This window comes from Candoia aspera, chromosome 8, assembly GCF_035149785.1.
Source record: "Candoia aspera isolate rCanAsp1 chromosome 8, rCanAsp1.hap2, whole genome shotgun sequence".
Taxonomy (NCBI): Eukaryota; Metazoa; Chordata; class Lepidosauria; order Squamata; family Boidae; genus Candoia; species Candoia aspera.
In genome coordinates this window covers 41636037-41650032 of record NC_086160.1, presented here as the reverse complement: position 1 = coordinate 41650032, position 13996 = coordinate 41636037, and the positions used below count along the sequence as shown (strand labels likewise).

The 13996-nt window shown below is 38.9% G+C and overlaps 1 protein-coding gene across 1 annotated transcript in view; it reads right to left on the bottom strand.

Moving 5' to 3' along the window:
• The window catches only part of MAML3 (mastermind like transcriptional coactivator 3), a 122452-nt gene that overhangs the window by 15488 nt on the left and 92968 nt on the right, over positions 1-13996 (bottom strand). The window lies entirely within an intron of this gene.

The window sequence follows — 13996 nt, the reverse complement described above, 5'->3', positions numbered from 1 at the left end:
AGCTGAAAGCTGCCTTGTAAGCACTTTGCTGTCAAAAACAGAGAGAGTTTGCATCACTGACACTGGCATTTTTACAGAAGGTTATAAAATGAGACCATTTAAACATTAGAGGGAAGACACTGAGTCTCCCTTTGAAGTTAGCTCAGGTGTCAGGAATAGAGGTGTCTCATGACAGGTTGTTCTGCCTTGTCTTGAAAATTAATTTCTGCTCTTAGCTGTGGCATTTCCAATGTAGCACTTCCCTCAGCCCCCTTTCACCCTTTTTTTTAAATTTCAAGGGAGAAAGAATTTAATCCTTTTCAATATGAAGTCTGACGAACTCTGCACTCTAGAATACATCTTAGTCCTTGTACATCTCAACTCTGGAGAGAGAGTTCATTCATACTGTAGCAGAAGACAGGAAAGTGAAAGAGGACATGGGAGTAAAGTGGAAAAGAAACTGAAGCAGAAGACTTGCCATCTTTCTGCAGAGTCAGATAATAAAGCATGCTTCAGCTAAATTTTATATTTAGATAGTAACTCTGGCAAGATGATTCCAGACACAAGATAATGATATTCTGTCTGTGCAGTGGATGGGCAATCAACTAGAAAACATACACACAGAATCTCACATATCAACTGTTATTTTACTTTCTTTCAGTTCAGTTGCATTGTTTAAAACCCTAGGTGAACACAAGAAGAACAAGAAAGCCAACATATTACAAATAAACAGAAGGTAAGCAAAAGTAAGGTAAGTAAACATTAAAAAATTAAAATGATTAGTCATAATTTTAAAATTATAAGTAGATCACATTCTGCCAGATTTAACCTAAAGATGAAGTTATGTCTCCTTTTTTTAATGTGGCTGGAGAGGAAAGCAAACCTTCTCTCTATAATAAATAAATGTTGTGGTTCATAAATGGTGGAGAAAGAGGAGATAGCTATACTGTGTTTGGAGAAAGTGTAAGGATACAATATGGTTGATTTTTTCCAAAAAACTAGCTTTTGGAGAAAAAAATGGAACATCATATAATTATTACCACCAACAAAAAGGGTTCACTGGGGTATCTGTGTCTTTGAAATATTAACACCAACTGTTAGTCCAAGCTAGAAACCTGTATGAAATCCAATTTCCTTTTATTCCAGGCTTTTGCTTGCTTGCCAGGAATAAAAAAGTATTAAGAGCGCAAGGGACTGCTTACATAGGAAAAACAATCATGCAAATATGTCCTTCAATTAAAAGTGGTGAAAAGGAACACTTAAAAGTTCTTTCCCTTGTAAATAAAAACAAAATACTCAGCCAAAAAACCACGAGATAAAGGCTTGAATCAGATAGCTCCTGATTTCAAATCTCATTTTTCTGTTAGTTTGTTTATAAACATTAAAAATAGATATGTATTAAAAATTCAGCTTCTTTACTGAATTTAGTAGATAGCTGCTGTGTATACAAAAGGTTTCCTATTTAATCCTCAACAGGACTGAAAAATTCCCGCATAAAATACTGGAGAGCAACTGCTAGTCATAAACATTACTGGACTAAATGAATCAAGAGTCTTCTTCAGTATAAGACAGTGTCCTATGCACCAATTAATAACGAAATAATATATGTATTGTTCTCTGACCTTTTCAACATACTCCATCAATGTGCTATCATCTATACCACCCCGAGCTATAATACGAGTTGGGCGGTAAAAAAATATGACAAATAAATAAATATCACTGCAATTTATACAGATAACCCTTGGAATCTTGATTATTTCAACATAAATTTTAGATCTATGCTATTCAACCTTTTGTCAGCTGAGGCCTATACCTGGTCTTGAAATGGCACATTAGCTGATACACCCTAAAAAGTGAATGAGACCAGGACAAATAAGTGATTAGTGGGCTACAGCAACAACTAAATTTGTTTTAAATGTAACAAATACAATTTTAAAAAGTGACATGCATACATACATACATTCCCATCACGCTGTTTGTTTTGGGAGTAAGCATCATTAAAAAGAGCACAGAATTAAAGTTATGATTTCCTATTTTCCACTCTGTCACATGAAAAATGACCTGCAGTAGCAACTTCAGTTTTCCATCTCTACAAGCACTGCTTCTATAGTTCCATGTTGCTTCTCATGTAACTTTTTGTTTTCTTCAGACACGAAGCAGCAGTAATTATAATAGCTTCAGAAGTTCTTTATACATTATTTGCATGCTGTTTGGATTCTTTTCTTTCCTATCTATCTTTTCCTTTTTTCCTTTCATTCTTAACTATCTTTAAAAAAAGGTTCACAACGGATGCTTTAGTTTGTTTTAGTTTTCATCCAGTATCTTTTCTTTTTGCCTAAGATTACTGAGTATTGGTTCTCTCTCAATTTCTTTCCCATTTGTTGGCAAATATTTTCAGCAACCCATTTCGATCAGGATTTTGTGTGACTCAGGTTGTCAGTGATTTCCTGGTAACTAAAGAAAGCCATCAATCATCAGTGTTATTGTTGCTGGATTTCTCAGTGCCATTTTGGTATCCTTCATCATCATGTGTTAGAATCTTCTTTACGTACATTAGGTGTTGACAACACAGTTTTTTGTTAGTTTCAGTCTTATCATTCCCATCACTTTTTCCTGGTTATATGCAAGGGTCTTTGCTTTTCTTTATCTGTAGGTGTGCCACAGCATTTGATTTTATGTCCACTTTTGTTCACCTTGTACAGTATGTCTTTGAGTTCTTTGATTTCCTCTTTTCAGTTCAACTATCATATTTTCAATCACGAAGCTAGCTCCTTTCTCTACTGTGGTCTTGGATTATGTGTTGTGATCTTCTGTTTCCAAGTTGGGTGTGTTTCCACCAATTTAAATTAAACTCAGACAAGACTAAACTTACTGATCTTCATCCCAATTGTCCTTTCTTTCCTCCTCCCATTTCTTCAGAATTATCAGATGCGGGTGTCACCAGTAGCACAAGAATTGGGGGTTCTTATCAATGGGAAAATCTTTAAAATCTTTCATTGATAAAACCACAAGAACTTCCAACTTTCTTCTTCTAAACATGAAAAGAATCTGTTCATTTCTTACTGTTAAAACAATTTGTGTCATGGTGGTATCTTGTTTGGGCTATTGTAGTTGCTTATCAGCAGCCTTCCTGACTCTGTTGTCTGTCCTTGGTTCTGAACCTTTCCTGACTTACCCTTATTTCTTCTTTCTCCAATCTCTACACTGGCTGGATCTTCACAAAAGGTTCCAGTTGAAGCTGCTGGTGCTGACCTTCTGAGGCATATATACAGGAAATCCAGTTAGTTGAGTAATTTTAACTTAATTCATGATCTTATGCATTTGGCTCAACCATGGAATCAGGACCACTTAATTTCACCATGAGTCAGAATGGCTATTACATGTTTTAGAGCCTTTTCTTATCAAGCCCCTACTCTTTGGAATAGATTTCTCCTCAAATTACATTTGGAGTCTGATCTTCTGAAGCTTAAAAAGGCCTTAAAACACTTATTTTTTCATGTTTTTTTTGAAGCTAGAAAAACCATTCATTTTGGTTGCAGTATCCAGCATCAGTTTAAATTGGGATCTTGCTGGGATTAGATAATGAATTGATTGAATTGATTAAATTAATTGATTGAAATTATTAAATTGACACAATAAACACTTTTTATTATTCTGATGTTATTGTTGTCTGCTTATACTGCATTTAGGTATACTTTTGTGTGTGTGTGTGCCTTTGAGTCAGGGGTGACTCTTGATAACTGCCTGGACAAGTCCCTGCAGTTTTCTTGACAAGATTTCAGAAGTGATTTGCCATTGCCTCTTTCCTAGTGCTGAGAAAGAGTGACTAGCCCAAAGTCACCCAGCTGGCTTTGTGCCTAAGGTGGGACTAGAACTCCCAGTCACCTGGTTTTTAGCCTGGTGCTTTAACAACTACACAAAACTGGCTCTCTTTAGGTATACATACATACCAAATAGAAATACTAATATTATTAGCTATTGAACTGTCTTGTGGGAGTGGTCTGCCTGCACCCCTAGAGCCTCAGGATTTGAATCCATGTCTTAGATGCTTGGGTTGGTGTGCTTTTAATATGAACTTCACCCATCAACAAGTCAGCAGAAACTATATTGGCATGAAATTTGCTGTCCCCATTGCTAATCCCTATTCTGTCTCTGTTGCCTCTACATTATCTGACTTGCCTCCAGAGTAAGGGGTGCAAAAGCACAACAGCTTTAATATACCTTGAGGTTGCCCTTGGGTGGTGTTGGAACAATAACAAAACACTATTTTAACACAGGCACAGCTAAGGATGACTTAAGCCTGTTTCATTCATGGGCTGAGGATGAGATGAGGGCAATATAAGGGGGACACAGCAGACAGAATATATTGCCAGGGCATGTTTGGATCACAATTAGGTGCAAATGGGGAAAGGCTCTGAGTTTCCTCATGATCAGCAAGGCCAGAAAGGATGTATCAACTGAACAGTAGCCCCAAACAGCTGTTAAAGATCCCAGACAGCCTGTTTTGGTCAAATGCAGCCTGCTAATGATCCTTTAGTTGCTTTATGAAGACTCCCTCTACTGCCTATTTTTATGCCTCCATTTGTAGACAAAAGTGCCATCAATACCTTTTTGGCAGCCACTATGAGGGGAAAAAAGGCAATGGGAGGCATAAAGAGAGAGGGATCTGAAGATATGCTGCATTGTGACATCACCAGGAGCTTTCCCTTTTCTGTCCAATCCCATGTACACAAATGCATTCTGTAGCAGAAGTCAAACTAAATATACTTCACATAGGCACTCATATAAAGCAGCCATTCTGCCCACCCTCACTTTTCTCTTTCTCCCTCACTCTTGCCTTGAACAGCTGTATGCAGTTGTATAATCATCTATCATATCATCAATCTAGTTAATGCTAATCAGATCAATAGGAATATATTCTCTCCAAGGCTTTCCATTCTTTGCTTTTAGAACTCTAAAGATTTAAAATAAATCAAACCAGACTGAACCCTGCAAAAGTAATGCCTTAAGAAAACCAGCAAACTTAAATACCAGCCCATTGCAAAGGTGATTACTTTAATATAGGGTCCATGTCTAGCTGATCCATACAAGCAAGTATATGCTGCTCTTTAATAGTCAATAGTTCATATACAGACTTGCCTCCCTTTAAAATGATTTTGTCCAGAGTGATGACAAACATATGTGGCGTTCACATTCAGCAATGTAGCCCCTGAATGGTAAGCATGGATGACCGTAGTCATATTTAGAATGCTTCTTAACACTTTGATCAAGGGTCTTTGTTTTGTGGAAGGCTATCTTGTGGAATGGCAGGTCTTTCTTGTGACCTTAGTGCTTAGGGCTATGTGTTGTTGCTGGAATTCATGCAAAAAATACAAAAGAACACAACTAAACACTTATATGTGCAGAGAACTCATCTGACAAACACAACCACACCACAATTGTCCAGCCAGGCAAAGGGAAAGTTGCTGTTTCTCCCAACCTAGGTTGATACTCGTCCTGCTTCTGGTCTAGGCAACAATTGGCATTCCTGCCTGGCCTTGCTAACTCTATACAAAGTGAAAATTAATCCTTAGTATAGTAATGCCATCTGTCTGGGCTATTCCAGGATGTTGTCTATTCTGAGAGATGGAGGCAATATATACTGAGGTTATTGCCATAGAGCACACACAGTTTTTTGAGTTTCTGATTATTTATTGGTGAAGCTGGGTTTGCAAATTTTGGTAATGTTCCAAGTTACATTTTCAAAATTACTTTCAAATTTATTTTTATTTGTGGAGTCCTTGGTGCTCTCTGAGCCTTGTGGTTTTCTTGCAGACGTTTCATTGCCAGACTAGGCAACATCTTCAGTGCAAAGAGGGAGTGGGCCTTGCTCTCCGTTTATATACCGTGGCTTGCCCTGCTTGTGTTGGTAGGGGTGTGGTTCTCTCCTTGGGAGTTCTTTGATTGGGCTGTTGTTTGCTGCTTGGCTGATTGCCTGAGTTAATAGTTCCTTGATTAGGGTGTACTGTGCTGTTTGATGGTTCATCTGGTGTTAATTCTACTGTTGATTTTTGCATATCTGGGTGTTGATTGCTGGCAAGGGAGTGTACTGGTCTTTTGGCTTTTCTATTGTCTCTTTTGAATGGTATGTAAATGTTGTTTACCTCTATGTGTCTGTTGATGGCTGCTTTGTCTGAGTGCCAGGCTTCCAGGAATTCTCTGGCGTTTTTGGATTTGGCTTGGTTTAGGATGCTCACAGTTTCCCAGTTGAAACTGTGGTTGAGTCTGTCCATGTGTTGTGAGATTAAGGACTTGATGGAGAAATATACCAACAGATCAAAGGAACACCCATGGGATCACCGATTTCAGGACTTATAGCAGAGATCATAATGCAGCGTCTGGAAAGGATAGCACTCCCACACATACAACCCAAAGTATGGTTCCAGTATGTAGGTGACACTTTTGTCATCATACAAAAGAAACAACTGGAAGAAATGCACAAAACCATCAATAAAATCTTTAATGGAATAAAATGCACAAGGGAGGAAGAAAACAACAACTCATTACCATTCCTGGACATCCTCATCTGTAGAGGAAATGATGGGTAAGTTAGAAACACAAGTCTACAGGAAAGCTACCCACACCACCCAAGTGCTCCACTATCAAAGTAACAATCCAACTTCTCACAAGAGAAGCTGTGTAGGAACATTATTCAGATGAGCACTTACACACTGCAGCAACCCAGAACACCAGAAAAAAGAAAAAGAACATCTGCACAGCATCTTCCAACAAAATGGATACCCGTTCAACTTTATCAAAAAGTGCCTCACCACCCAACCCACTACAACCCAACCAAAGGAATCTATGAAAAGGATAACACTGCCATACATCAGAAACATCTCAGAAACCACCAACAGACTGTTACAACCACATGGCATCACCGTAGCACATAAACCAACTAAAACTCTTCAAAACATATTAAGCAACCCAAAAGATCCAATAGCCCAAGAAGGAAAAACAGAAGTTATTTACAACATACAATGCAAAGACTGTAACAGCCACTATGTAGGACAGACAGGCAGAAGACTAGCAGAGTGCATCCATAAACACCAACTAGCAGTCAGAAGACATGATGAGAACTCCTTAATCTCATAACACATGGACAGACTCAACCATAGTTTCAACTGGGAAACTGGGAGCATCCTAAACCAAGCCAAATCCAAAAATGCCAGAGAATTCCTGGAAGCCTGGTACTCAGACAAAGCAGTCATCAACAGACACATAGAGGTAAACAACATTTACATACCATTCAAAAGAGACAATAGAAAAGCCAGAAGACCAGTACACTCCCTTGCCAGCAATCAACACCCAGATATGCAAAAATCAACACTAGGATTAACACCAGATGAACCATCAAACAGCACAGTACATCCTAATCAAGGAAGTATTAACTCAGGCAATCAACCAAGCAGCAAACAACAGCCCAATCAAAGAACTCCCAAGGAGAGAACAGCACCCCTACCAACACAAGCAGGGCAAGCCACGGTATATAAACGGAGAGCAAGGCCCACGCCCTCTTTGCACTGAAGATGTTGCCTAGTCTGGCAATGAAACATCTGCAGAGAGCACCAACGACTCTACAATTCAACCCTGAGCTACAAATATTTGCTTATTTTTATTTATTCAAAATTACCCATCCTTCCAACAACCTAAGAGACGGCTTTATACATGGACTTCACCAGATGGACAACACCGAAATCAGATTGATTACATCCTTTGCAGCCAAAGGTGGCGGACATCTGTACAGTCGGTAAAAACAAGGCCTGGAGCTGACTGTAGTTCAGATCACGAACTTCTTCTTGCACAATTTAGGATCAGACTAAAGAGATTACGGAAGACCCACAGATCAGCTAGATATGAGCTCACTAATATTCCTAAGGAATATGCAGTGGAGGTGAGGAATCGATTTAAGGGACTGGACTTAATAGATAGGGTCCCAGAAGAATTATGGACAGAAGTTGGCAGCATTGTTCAGGAGGCGGCAACAAAATACATCCCAAAGAAAGAGAAAACCAAGAAGGCAAAATGGCTGTCTGCTGAGACACTAGAAGTAGCCCAAGAAAGAAGGAAAGCAAAAGGCAACAGTGATAGGGGGAGATATGCCCAATTAAATGCAAAATTCCAGAGGTTAGCCAGAAGAGATAAGGAATTATTTTTAAACAAGCAATGCGCGGAAGTGGAAGAAGACAATAGAATAGGAAGGACAAGAGACCTCTTCCAGAAAATTAGAAACATTGGAGGTAAATTCCAGGCCAAAATGGGTATGATCAAAAACAAAGATGGCAAGGACCTAACAGAAGAAGAAGAGATCAAGAAAAGGTGGCAAGAATATACAGAAGACCTGTATAGGAAGGATAACAATATCGGGGCTAGCTTTGACGGTGTGGTCAGTGAGCTAGAGCCAGACATCCTAAAGAGTGAGGTTGAGTGGGCCTTAAGAAGCATTGCTAATAACAAGGCAGCAGGAGACGACGGCATCCCAGCTGAACTGTTCAAAATCTTGCAAGATGATGCTGTCAAGGTAATGCATGCTATATGCCAGCAAATTTGGAAAACACAAGAATGGCCATCAGATTGGAAAAAATCAACTTATATCCCCATACCAAAAAAGGGAAACACTAAAGAATGTTCAAACTATCGAACAGTGGCACTCATTTCACATGCCAGTAAGGTAATGCTCAAGATCCTGCAAGGTAGACTTCAGCAATTCATGGAGCGAGAATTGCCAGATGTACAAGCTGGCTTTAGAAAAGGCAGAGGAACTAGGGACCAAATTGCCAATATCCGCTGGATAATGGAAAAAGCCAGGGAGTTTCAGAAAAACATCTATTTCTGTTTTATTGACTATTGTAAGGCCTTTGACTGTGTGGACCATAACAAATTGTGGCAAGTTCTTAGCGGTATGGGGATACCAAGTCATCTTGTATGCCTCCTGAAGAATCTGTATAACGACCAAGTAGCAACAGTAAGAACAGACCACGGAACAACGGACTGGTTTAAGATTGGGAAAGGAGTACGGCAGGGCTGTATCCTCTCACCCTACCTATTCAACTTGTATGCAGAACACATCATGCGACAAGCTGGCCTTGAAGAATCCAAGGCTGGAGTTAAAATCTCTGGAAGAAACATTAACAATCTCAGATATGCAGATGATACCACTTTGATGGCTGAAAGTGAAGAGGAACTGAGGAGCCTTATGATGAAGGTGAAAGAAGAAAGTACAAAAGCTGGCTTGCAGCTAAACCTCAAAAAAACCAAGATTATGGCAACCAGCTTGATTAATAACTGGCAAATAGAGGGAGAAAATGTAGAAGCAGTGAAAGACTTTGTATTCCTAGGTGCAAAGATTACTGCAGATGCTGACTGCAGTCAGGAAATCAGAAGACGCTTAATCCTTGGGAGAAGAGCAATGACCAATCTCGATAAAATAGTTAAGAGCAGAGACATCACACTGACAACAAAGGCCCGCATAGTTAAAGCAATGGTGTTCCCTGTAGTAACATATGGCTGCGAGAGCTGGACCATAAGGAAGGCTGAGCGAAGGAAGATCGATGCTTTTGAACTATGGTGTTGGAGGAAAATTCTGAGAGTACCTTGGACTGCAAGAAGATCAAACCAGTCCATCCTCCAGGAAATAAAGCCAGACTGCTCACTTGAGGGAATGATATTAAATGCAAAACTGAAATACTTTGGCCACATAATGAGAAGACAGGACACCCTGGAGAAGATGCTGATGCTAGGGAGAGTGGAAGGCAAAAGGAAGAGGGGCCGACCAAGGGCAAGATGGATGGATGATATTCTAGAGGTGACGGACTCGTCCCTGGGGGAGCTGGGGGTGTTGACGACCGACAGGAAGCTCTGGCGTGGGCTGGTCCATGAAGTCACGAATAGTCGGAAGCGACTAAACGAATAAACAACAAACCCATCCTTAATCTAATTAATGGAGGAAAACTATAAAACCTGCAATTCTGACCCTTTACTCCAAACATCGTTCTTGTTTCTAGTAATTTCCCAAGTGTCTGCCTTGGTAATTTTTTCCAGAATAAAAAGGATGTCACAAGTAGTATAATGTACATCATAACTACATATACATGCAAAGCCTCCCCAAAATAAACAGTTATATTCAAAGAAATATAGAGACACAAGAAGCTTAAAACATTTTTTTTTTCTTCTGCCATTGCTAGTGAAAATTGAGTTATTTTTTTGCTTTTGCCTGGGAAGAAAGAGGAGCTAACACTCTCCTTTTTTTGCCAAGGAAGAAATTAACCTTGTTCAGTTTTTACTGTTATTGCTGATGAAATTGTAGCTATTTTACTGCCTTTTCCATTCCAACCTAGGATAGCAAAAGGTATTTTGCCTAGGATGGGAGTGAAGGATCCAGGACGTGAATAACGGAAGGGGACTAATGAGCAGAAATTCCCTACTTGCACATTTGGTGCCTTGTAGACAGCTATCAAGTATGAATTGCAGGGGGAATGTGGAACATTTCAGGAACTGCTAAGAAAAGTGTTTTGAACCAAGCTAAATAATTTAACATCATTGAACCCTATTTTTGTAGAAGTTGTTATGATCATGGTAACAATGCAGGCAGTTAAACCTCTAATCTTTTCTATATAACTACACAAACCTGTTGTGTCAAAACTGCACCTAGATATATTTTCCAGGAAGCTTCCTTGGCTACGAAGTCTTCATATACTTGAATATTAGTTACTTCTTTTAAATTCATAAGCATATGCTGGAAAACTAGAAAACAAATGCACTAACAGCACAGTCTAATTATCCATATTTATTCAAGAAATGAGAGCCAATTTACTCTAGAAATAGAGAGCCAAGAAGACATCAGGCTAGAAACTGGGAGACTGTGAGTTCTAGTACTGCCTTAGGCACAAAGCCAGCTGGGTGACCTTGGGCCAGTCACTTTCTCTTATCCCTAGGAAGGAAGCAATGGCAAACCACTTCTGAAAAACCTTGCCAAGAAAACTTGTCCAGGCAGCCTCTGAGAACTGGATACCATTTAATGGATTAAAAAAAAACTCTAGAAATGTATCTTTTGTAGTCTCCTTAATTTTGAAAGGTAATAACTACTTGTTCTCTATACCTTCCTTTTTCAATCTGTAAAACCTCTGGCCCACCATTTTTCATTTAACAAATCATCCTGCCATTTTCATAGGATTTCCTTCCATTCTTTATCTGGAGCTTTTATCTTTTCCTATTTCCATAATTCTAGATGTCTACATTAGGACCATTAGAAACAATATACAGTCCATGTATTAGGGCCAAGTACATTAATCAAGATATTTTTCTTTTGTAACATATACAACTTATGGTTGTATTAAAAGAAGAAAGTCTGAAAGTTTGGACTTAGTGGAAATAAGATTGAAAGTTATTGAAGAGTATGTGTGAGATCCAACTTATTGGGAAGAATTTATTCTTCAATCAGTAGTTGGCAATTACAAGCTAAGCTCTTGTTCTACCTTCTGCAGTTCAACCTTCAGCTGCAAGGCTGTATTTGGCATGCATCTGTAACATTCCTCTAAGGGACTTAATAAGCACCAATTCAAGTAACCTATAAGTGGGCTAAAGGCCAAGTTGTGCACCACACAGAAACTGTGTATTTTAAAAAAAAAGATTAATGACATACTGTATAGTAAATGAAATAATAATATTACTCTTTTTGTGTGTGTGGTGATGTGCATCAATGATTTTGCCTAAAATATTTTGATGGTAGTGGATACTGAGCTCCTTTGGGCTACTTGCATATTCCATTTGGGTATTATTATTATTATTATTATTATTATTATTATATTTTATCTTTTTTAATGTATATTTTGATCAACTCACACCTAATACTCCTGCCTCCTTTTTTCCTCACAACAGCAACCCTGGGACGTGGGTTGGGTTGACAGAGAGTGAATGGCCCGAAGACACCCAGCTGGCTTTCATGCCTAAAGGAGGCCTAGAACTCACATCCTCCTACTTTCTAGGTCAGCAGCTTAACCACTACACCAACTGGCTCTCTTTCATATCCCAGAAGAGTGCAATACCACTCTGAGGCATTTAAGACATTTTTATTGCTTATCTTATATCCAACAAAGGGCCAACTGTGCAACTTAGAGCTTTTGGTGAAGACTATTATCTTTGGCTTTTGATAATTCATTTGCAGATACTCCTCTCTACAAAACTATGCAAGGCTCATATGAGTATGTGGCAAAATCACTGCATTGTTGGCATACAGATGGATTGGAACGCTTTGCTTTGCCAGCCTAGATGGGGGTGGTGGTGCACAGTATCTAAAGTTTTGGCTAGAGTATTAATTATGGAAATGGAAAAGTAGAGGCACCAAAATGGAGCCCTGCTTAATGTTTTTCTCTAAAGATATAGAGTAACATGCTATATGTCTGCCTATACTCATGTACAAGTTTGCATATGCATAGGCTAATTCTGAACAGAAAATGCATTAATTTCTTTATGAACAAATTAATATCACATTAGAAGTATTGTTTTATGAATTCATTGGAAAAAAAAACTTTTTAGGCAAGAGAATCTCAGAATGCATTAAAACAGCATAGAAGCATAGCATAATAACAAGCATTCTTATATTACAGTTGGTCTGGGTCCCCAGTGTGGCTTACAGGGGTGCCAATATGCTCACAAAAACTTCTTCTGTGCCTGCAGGCCTCGTATTCCACCTTACTTTTTTGACTTACTTTTTTGACATGCAAAGTGCCAGCTACAACATTCCCAATAGTGCCTCTAGGTCTCCCATGGGCCCTATTAGCTCAATTATAAAATAAAAATTATGAGCAGCTGTAGCCCAGTTCCCCATTTGGAAATACCCTGACCCTACCCAGAAAAAGGACAAAAGTAAGCAGGGACAGTAGGGAGCATCAGTAGGACAAGTGGTGGACAAGTGGTGTTCTGCGAAAGTGCTGTTTGGAACTGCTTGCAGCCTCTTTTGCTTCTATTTTGTGACTGGTAAGTCTTCCAGCCACCATTTTATGACCATACCTACAACATGTGCTCAGATTTGTAAAAGGCTCACCAAGTCACTTTTTTTTTTGAGGGGGGGTGCCTTTGAGTCAATCTTGACTCCTGGTGACCGCCTGAGCAAGTCCCTGCAGTTTTCTTGGCAAGATTTTGGAAGTGGTTTGCCATTGCCTCCTTTCTAGGGCTGAGAGAGAGTGACTGGCCAAAGGTCACCCAGCTGGCTTTGTACCTAAGGAAAGACTATAACTCATGATTTCTAGCCTGATGCCTTAACCACTACACCAAACTGTCTCTCTCAACACTAACAATTCAGTTAGGTTGGGGTTAAATGCCAAATTAAAATCACAAACCTAAAACTATAAGATTTAAAAGTGCTCTGCAAATAAGAAATGCATCTTTGAAAAAAGGCCATTCATCTCCCTAGGGACAACATTCTCTATGAGTCTGTGTTAGAGATACTCACTAGATAACTGGTTCATATAGTTTCTATTTTCAGACTTAAAGCAGTCCTATTTCAAACTTTAAAACACTATTTTCTTTTGATAAATTATATTTTTTCATACTTGAAAGAACATTTGCTTATTAGGAACACTCAGGTAGAATACGGTGCAAAGAGATCCTAGTGTATGTTAACCATTCTCCACCATTCAAGAAATGTTCCTATTTTAAAAAAAATTCCCTTATTACATACAATTACTTCAGAAGCTACTTGTTATCCTAGAAAATCACACTAAACATGGCTGCAGCATAATGGCCCAGCTTCCCAATTTACTGAGCATTTAAATATAAATGCTTTTATTATCAAGAACACCTAGTTTTTTTTATATTCACAGGTAAGGAAAAAACTACAGTTGTTCACCATATGCTGTTTACGAGTCTTCATTAATACATGAGAAGTGGCAAAGCCACCTAAAACAGACGGAATGGTCAGACTAAGATTTTCATCATTTTAATTTTGAAGTCAGATGGCTTATGCCATGGAAACACTGAC